Here is a 9,412-nt window from a genome sequence, read left to right on the forward strand (position 1 = left end):
CACCTCATCCCCCACCCAATCAAGATCTCGGTCTGTAAGGTTACCTCCTTTTGTCCACATCAATATCCATGTGTCTTTTCCCAAGCACTTTACCACTGTGGGGGTGGTGAGGGCGATCTGATGTGGTCCATTTCCACCTGGGTTTTAAAAGGTTCTTTACTTCTATTGTGCCACTTGACTATTACCCAGGCTGGAGATAGTGATGGGGACGGCCATCTGGGGGAGTTTTGGGAAGCAGAGAAGCATACTTCAGAAAATTTATTTTGTGGCCCTTTAAGGTGCATCTTTGTTAACCCATGAAGAACCTACTAAATTCATAGAAAAATCACACATAAAATAAATCAGAAATGGTATTAACCACTACAAATATTCATAACAGGTGGGCTGCGTGTGTATGCTGGTGTGTGTGTGGTAAAACGTAGGGAAAAATCAAACAAATGACCAGGATATACTTAATTTGGGAGTTCCCTTAACAGCCCGATCTGGGTACCCTTATACTTTATAGTACTGCAGAGTTTCACTAACTGCTCTTCCAAAGCACCTGCCTCAGGAAGCATTTCAAAGGGAGAGATACAGAATCCTTTTTAAACTCATCAGAATATTGGGTATTGGACATTCCATCAGTCCTGGAAGAGAAAACAAACATTTAATTAGTATTCACTATGCTATATATTAATCAGTCGTAAAAATGCAATATTCGGTACTACTAGGCCTATGCTATTTCCCTCCCTTTCTTTTTCAATCGAGCTTACTGCATTTTGGGCAGGAATCCTTGATAAAACCATGCGTATACATAATCATACTGGAGACTCATCAGATAATACAGGGTACCATTAAGCGAAATGGGCACCTATTAAAGTAAACAATCCCAGAGCTCTTTTCACTTGCAATATCATAGTCTAGACCAGTTGCATTGATGTATGGCTTGCGTTCTGTACTTTCTGTCCCTTGGGACATCAATAAATTATGAAACCTGTTATTTAACAAATCTGCTAGGGCCTGCAAAGAATTGGTGCTGGTTTAGTCTTGGATCTACTTACTTTAATTTTGGACAGTGTCACACTTAATGGAAACATCTTTTTTTCTTCTTTCTTTTAAAATGACCTTCTTACTTAAATCACCAGTGTTATTCAAACGCTATCTAAATAGTATTTGGAAATCATCATGTCAGGTTGACAAAATCTGTATCCTTTTCAATTATTCATACCACCGTTCCAAATTGTCCTCAGTCCCTTACAGCCTATTTGAGTTCACAACACCAAGGACACATCTTATCTTTGACCGAAACTCCAGATGTGTCGGGGAATGGAGACCTCAAATGTAATATCAGTCCCAAGCTTGATGCCTCTGTTCCCATAGGAAACGCAAACAATAAAAGGTAGATTAGCTTCAGATTACTAAAATATTGCATTATTAGAGTGCTCTGTTCATAATGAGTCTGGAACTTGAGACAGAATATACTGAGACAGAGTCAGTTTCCCACTCCGTCTCGAGGAGTGGTTCAATTTGCCCACTCATGAGTACAATAAATCGTAGTGTCGTTAGCAAGTCTCTTCCCAGTAAATGAAATGGTTGGGTGGGTGAAATACATACAGTACCAGTCAAAGTCATCTGGAATGCATTTCAATTAACAGGTGTGTTTCTTTCCTTCTTAATGCATTTGAGCCTATCAGTTGTGTTTTGACAAGGTAGGGGGTATACAGAAGGTAGCCCTATTTGGTAAAAGACCAAGTCCATATTATGGAAAGAACAGCTCAAATAGGCAAAGAAATGACAGTCCATAATTACTTTAAGACATGAAGGTCAGTTAATTTCAAGAAATCTGAATTTCAAGTGCAGTCGCAAAAACCATCAAGTGCTATGATGAAACTGGCTCTCATGAGGATGGCCACAGGAAAGGAAGACCCAGAGTTACCTCTGCTGCAGAGGATACGTTCATTAGAGTTACCAGCCTCAGAAATTGCAGCCTGAATAAATGCTTCACAGACTTCAAGTAACAGACATACCTCAGCATCAACTGTTCAGAGGAGACTGTATGAAACAGGCCTTCATGGTCGAATTGCTGCAAAGAAAACACTACTTAAGGACACCAATAAGAAGAATAGACTTGCTTGGGCCAAGAAACACGAGCAATGGACATTAGACTGGTAGAAATCTGTCCTTTGGTCTGATGAGTCCAAATTTGAGATGTTTGGTTCCAACCGCTGTCTTTGTGAGACGCAGAGTAGGTGAACGGATGATCTCCACATGTGTGGTTCCCACTGTGAAGCATGGAGGAGGAGGTGTGAGGGTGTGAGGGTGCTTTGCTGGTGACACTGTCTGTGATTTATTTAGAATTCAAGGCACACTTAACCAGCATGGCTACCACAGCATTCTGCAGCGATATGCCATCCCATCTGGTTTGCACTTAGTAGGACAATAATTTGTTTTTCTACAGGACAATGACCCGACAAACCTCCAGGCTGTGTAAAGGCTATTTGACCAAGAAGGAGAGTGATGGAGTGCTGCATCAGATGACCTTGCCTCCACAATCACCCAACCTCAACCCAACTGAGATGGTTTGGGATGAGTTGGACCACAGAGTGAAGAAAAAGCAGCCAACAAGTGCTTATCAACTTCTTCAAGACTGTTGTAAAAGCATTCCAGGTGAAGCTGGTAGAGAATGCTAAGAGTGTGCAAAGCTGTCATCAAGGTAAAGGGTGGCTACTTTGAAGAATATTTATATACAAAATAATCTTCAACGTTTACTGGGCATGTGTTTTGTTTCAAATTGTACTACTGGGGTGGAGGAATGCGTTTATAGTTTTATTGGTTAGGGTTAGGCCAAATCCAGTTCCTTTACCAAAAGTGGATGTAGTATGTAGTATTTTTACCATAAGGTTTGGGCCAGATTGGTCTACTTTTACTTGTGGGCATTGCTGAATTAAAGATGTTGTTTCCCCTGAGGGGTGTCCGTATTCTGAGCCATCTCCTCTCCTCTGTGGTTCCAACCTCTTTGGACACTAATTTCTCCAGTGGCCGGGGTTGTGATAATAGAAGCAGCCTCCATCTCCATTCCAACTCCATCACTATCCCCCCTAGCTGCTCTGCTGTCACCACCCCTGCCACGACTGCGACCATGGCCCCCAGTTTGAAAAGCACCTGCTGTGTAAAACTGTAGCTGAGCTGCCTGTAAGCGACTGTCAGTTTTGGTGGATTTATTTTTAATAGCTTCCATGCAATACTTCGATGAACTAGAGGAGGAGGCAGAGGAACATCTGAGGGACATTGCAATTTTAGGTTGGCCAGTGGAGGATACAAATCCCCTGGTGATGGGGGTTGAGGCTGTGTCACAACTAGACTGGTAGCTACCTTCAGCAGAGTAAACATTTGTTTGTTCGTTTTATCTTTGACTGACGTTAGCTAATGTAAGCTAGCTCATGTTACCAAATAAAGAGTATCTAGCCATCTATTCCACCCTTGTCTGGAAAACACTTACTAAAAATAGAATTGTTGATATAGCTAACTCACTCTGTGTGCAATGATGAATGTGTATAGTAATAATTTTGCACGCCCAATTTTTCAGTTTTTGATTTGTTAAAAAAGTTTGAAATATCCAATAAATGTCATTCCACTTCATGATTGTGTCCCACTTGTTGATTCTTCACAAAAAAATACAGTTTTATATCTTTATGTTTGAAGCCTGAAATGTGGCAAAAGGTCGCAAAGTTCAAGGGGGCCGAATACTTTCGCAAGGCACTGTATATATTATGAAAATAGATGAAGGTATTTGTGCTAAGATTGGAATGTGATTTTAGCTTTCTAATGAGATAGTTTTTGATATCCTTTGCACATTAAGTAGCCACGAACCCGAGTGAGGTCAGAGAGCTTGACAGCATGACGGAACATCCCTTTTGACCAAGAGGTTTGAAAGAGAAATCAACCTTTAGACCAGTAAGCATGAAGCAGAGAGCTACACGTTTGAAATGGTTGAAACTTTCAACCTCAACATGAGGTGAAGAAAATGAACTCACCTACCAGACCAGGACACCGCCAGTCTGCAGCTGCACGTGTAAAGTGATTTGGAACTTTGAATATCTACCCGAGGTGGAGAGAGGAGAAGCTCATCTCAGACAATCACTGAGGAATGAACACCCATGGAGACCAGATAACTAAGAAGGACATTGTGACCTTGTGGACAATCAGAGCCTTACATCCACAGGAGACCCCAACAAAACCCTTTCCAAGAAGGCTTGGTTCCGAAAGAGATGAGATAACGACGAATGAAGGCATTTCACACGTAAATGATTTCTTACTCCAAATGGGAGAATAGTTATAGAATGTATCCACAATAAGTGTCCCTTTTTCTCTCTCTCTCTCTCTTTTCCCCACCCCTCTTCATTCGTTGTGTATAAACTGCCATATTTTGTCAGTCCACTAGGGACCTTTGTCTCATGTAAGTGTGTGTGTGTATTCTGTGTTATTACTTGGTTCGCTAGTAAATAAATAATTAAACCAATTTGTGTAGTACTGAATAAAAAGCAAGGCTGGTTAGATCCAAGGTTACAACTGGTCAGAATGATGATGATTTGATATGAGGTAATGATTAATAAGATGACTGTTTATCAATGAAATAGGCAAAGACATATAGAGTTTAATTCGGGAGATGGTAACTCTCTAAACAACTTATTCCGTGGTGCGCCAAATCCTAATGAGTTAATTGTTACATGATTCATTTAATCAGGTAACATCAAGGGGTCTGTATACTTTCCAAACGCACTGTAAATGACAATGAAAAGAAGAAAGCTTATACAGAATACAAATATTTCAAAACATGCATCCTGTTTTCAATAAGGCACTAAAGTAATACTGCAAAACATGTGGCAAATAATACAAAGCCTTATGTTTGGGGCAAATCCAACACAACATATCACAGAGTACCACTCGTCAAATTTTCAAGCATGGTGGTGGCTGCATCATGTTATAGGTATGCTTGTAGGATAAACATAAACAGAATTATAGCTAAGCTCATGGAAACTCCTAGAGGAAAACATGGTTCAGTCTGCTTTCCAACAGACACTAGGAGACAAATTCACCTGTCAGCAGGAGAATAACCTTAGACACAAGGCCAAATATACACTGGAGTTGCTTACCAGGACGACATTGAATATTCCTGAGTGGCTAGTTTTGACTTAAAGGAAAAATCCACCCAAGACCACTCATTCTTATAGTGTTTTGTGAACAAATGTTGCATTTTGCCATTATAATAAGGTTGGTAGAAATATTTTGCATCTAATGTAGACTATAAATACATTTTTTTTCCCTTTATTTTAACTAGGCAAGTAAGTTAAGAACTAATTATTGTTCTCAATTACAGCCTAGGAACAGTGGGTTACTGCCTTGTTCAGGGGCAGAACGACAGATTTCAACCTTGTCAGCTCGGGGATTCAATCTTGCAACCTTTCAGTTACTAGTTCAATGCTCTAACCACTAGGCTAACTGCCATCCTGTTAGAGGAATTTAGTTCCTATGTGTTCATTAATTAACCAATTCAATTAAAACACTGTCCATTTAAAATAATTTGTAAGGTTCTTATCTACATAAAATAGACAAGAGACCAGTCATCAACATTAACCAATAGCGTTTATTCTTGAGACCTCTGGTCATAATACCATGTACATTGGTTTATATACCTCACATTTTGTCATAAATGTCCCTCGTATCAGATACAATGGCAATATAGTTCACAAGCCTTCTCACATTGTCTGCCACCTGTTAAACAATCTACTACAAGCCCAAGGTCTCTCCCCTCCCTGGGTGGGGAAAGAATGTCTTGTAAGGAACACAGAATTCCAGCCGGTCTTATTCTAATTCTTGACTAAAACTACACACATTATATTCAGTGTTTTGATTATAATAAGATTCATACATTCATACAGTGACAGGGTAGTATTCTGTTTAGTTATAGTTCTACGTTAAATGTATACATAATTTAGTCATTATTCATATAAATCCCATAACACATCCCAATGCTCTTTATGGGCTGGCTGGCTAGCAAACACAGCTACACACAATAATACCAAAGATAATATCAGCATGTAGCTAGTTAATTGTTTAATCGCCCAAAACTGCACAATTAATTTAGGAGTCTATAATCTCACTCTACATGCAGATTGATGTGCCTCAGAGAGGAATCTGACATTTGCAATGGCGGAGATACCTTTGAGAAGATAGGGAAACCCCATTGAAATCGTATTAACGGCCATTGTGTATGTTGCCAATGCTAAATCAAAGAGCCACGCGGTGCATTCTGGGCAATCCTGGGACCAGTGATACCAATTTTGTTGCTAGATTTAGCAACTTTTCAGACTACCCTGGTAACTTTTTTGTCAAACAGCACCTAGCAACAAATTTAGCTACCTTTAAAAATGTATTTGGAACTTTTAGCAACTTTTGAAAAGTGACTCAAATGCTAAAATGCACACATTTTCCCTATAACTGACACAAAAATAAAATTCTCTTTCACACACAAGTGCCTGGCTGCAAAAGTACATTGTGAGTGACGTCAGCAGCAGGCGCTCAGCTCGTGCACAGGCAGCAGGCCCAGCAGCAATATCAGCAAATTGCTAATCATTGTTGGCGGACTGCAACAGCAGAAATATGGCTTCCACGAGCCAAACCCAATGAATATAGTTGGTCACGAATGTTTGATCTTGAACAGAACTTACAACATCAATCAACATGTCTCAATCAAAATTGCTCAGAAAAGAGTGGGAGTCTGTACCTGAACAAATGTCAAATCATATGTATCGCCGAGATGGCCAGTCAATTTGAGTAACGTTATTGTGTATTCTACGTAACGACGCAGTTTGACGTTATCACGCAATCACGTCACAACGTAATTTAGCAGCTTTTAGCAACAAATCAACCTACTTCTAGCAATTTACCCTGAAAATTAGTTGGCAACACTGGTTGTCATCATACCAGTTGGAGAAGGTGAAGTGCTGATCAAGGGGGAGCGTGGTCTGATTGGAATGTGACGGAATATGGCGGAAACTGAGGTTTTGTTTGAAACTGTTAGTGAGTCGGGTGATGCTAATAGTACAGAAAGTGAGAATGAGTGGCGAAGAAAAAGGGAACCGAGAAGTAAAGCTATGTTGGAAAATAGGAAACCACTACAGTCGTTTTTAGTTGGAGTCAGGGTTTTGGATCAATGCTACTTGGGAAATCTGTTTTAACGTCACCAAGAACATCTGGAATGTGTTGGAAGAAAGTGTGGAGTCGGTGAGATTCACAAGAAGTGGTCTTATTTAGATTGTTGGTGTGTCTGTGGAGTTGAAGTGTGTTTTAAGACTCAAAAAGATGTCGGAGTGGAATGTTTCCTGCATGGATTTTCGTAGCAGGGCGCCTAATCAAGGTTTTTTTTTTATAGAATGGCGCAAGAAATAAAGGCAGAGATATAACTGAAGACATCGATGGAGTGCGTGGTGCATGTTGACTGACCTGTAAGGTGGACGAAGATTCATCCATCCATTCACTTCATCCATGCTACTGTTCTTTGATGAAGAGTCTCTCCCTTCGCATGTAACGTTAGGATTCATGCGCTTTTGTGCACAAGCCCCTTCAGTGTCACATTAAATTCGTGCATATATGTACATAATGCATTTCAGCAAATTTCGTGCGTTTTTGTGTGGCTTAATTAATGAAAAAAAAACACGAATTTATGTGCTTCTTAAATCATGCGAAAAGACACATTTAACAAGTAGGCCACACACCTTAGCACAAGCCTTAGCAACAACCATATAGACGCGATAGTTTATATTTCATTTTTGTTCTTCTTAATGGCTAATTCAACGTTAAGAATATACAGAAAGGTTGTCTTTGTTTAACCATGTTTTAAAATGTGTCGTTGTATGCCTATATGTACTGTTTTAGACTTGCTGAACAGAATTATTGAGAAAAGACGCACATTTACGTGCGACTTAATTCGTGGGGAAAATTGTTTTATTAATGCCAATGCTGTTTTCTATTCTTGAATTCGCGTAATACCTTGGGATACTGGTGCACTTGTAATCAGAAGGCCTTTTTGTCATGTAGGCAACAGTACACGATTTTATAAATAACCCATTTCATATTTCGTGGAGCCTAAATTACACAATTTTCTTCACAATGCATTTATTACATGTTAAACAGGTTAATGTAAAATAATTAATTATGTTGGCTTACACTTATGGCACTTCCAAGGCCTTTCCATTATGATTATTACGGTCATGTTATATACTTAGGGTACTGTAACGCGTTCAACCAGTTAGCAAGTCAGAAATGTCAGTTTCCTAGTATTAGCACTGGAATGCAGTATTATGCTGGCGTCACATTCTCGTGGAAAATGGGAAGTTGTAACTCCGACATGATTGTGTTCAAGTGCTTTTGAAGTCGGAACAATTCTTAAACCAATAAGATAGGCCACATCATTTTCTCACTTCCCACTTGTAATTCCTATTTGGAGGGTCTTTCAAGTGAAACCTCCCAGTTGGAACTAGGGATTTCCGAGAACTCCGATAGCCCCTGAACGAGGCATTAGTATGTGTAATTGCGTAATAGACAACAGTAGGGTCTGGGTCGCGGCGTGTCCAGCCCTCATACCCATTCACAACCACCGCGGAGTGAGTGTCAGTATCCTACTATGTGTCCGTGCAGTCAACTAGTATAATTATTGTTTTTGACGTAAGCATGGGGATTATTATTAAGGTTCTGGTCGTCTGAGATACAGGCTATACAACAAACAATATAACTATAGAATTAAGAAACTAAAGTAATAAGGAAATAAGGAAATAAATGCAAAAAATTAAATATAACATTAAATGTTTGATTGCTTTAAGACTAATAAGTCATGTCTACACAATAATATTGGAGCGGTTCCAATGTTTAGCCTACATCTGTCTTTAGATTGATTTTATGGGTGATTGTTCCATTGAAAGAAATGTATTTAATCTTCCACTCCGCTATTCCGATACATTTATTTGCTGCAGACAAGATGATATTCAACAGGTAGGTATTTTGAAACCGTTCAGAGATTACTCCAAGTAATGGCACTCTTTGGGATCTTTACCAGGGAACATTTAAATACATTATCAATGGCAAATACTGTTTTATATGCTTGATTTCACTTAATATGTGTGGGTGTTGCGCTCATTGCAGTCAGAAACCACATGTTGGCCCTTGTGGGTGATGTTGCTTTCTCTCCCCAAGTCGTACGAGAAAATAACGGAAAACTGACCCAAGATCAGTACTGTACATAGGCAACTTCAATCCAATGTAATGCGGAGCACGTTCCAGCTCGTCAACACAATCGGCTGCAGGGGAGATTACTTTGTGTTCCGTTTATATAATAATATCAAATTAATCTAAGAAACGCTTTTGCAGGCAGTTTGAA

General features: G+C 39.6%; 1 long non-coding RNA gene across 1 annotated transcript; it reads left to right on the plus strand.

The window, feature by feature from the left end:
* The first annotated feature begins 6,782 nt into the window (after positions 1-6,782).
* On the plus strand, positions 6,783-8,113 carry LOC112260116. The gene is made up of 2 exons (XR_002954981.2): positions 6,783-7,263; positions 7,412-8,113. It is a non-coding gene; the product is annotated as an uncharacterized LOC112260116 (long non-coding RNA).
* The last annotated feature ends 1,299 nt before the right edge of the window (positions 8,114-9,412 follow it).

The sequence above is a fragment of the Oncorhynchus tshawytscha genome, linkage group LG10 (assembly GCF_018296145.1).
Source record: "Oncorhynchus tshawytscha isolate Ot180627B linkage group LG10, Otsh_v2.0, whole genome shotgun sequence".
Lineage (NCBI taxonomy): Eukaryota > Metazoa > Chordata > Actinopteri > Salmoniformes > Salmonidae > Oncorhynchus > Oncorhynchus tshawytscha.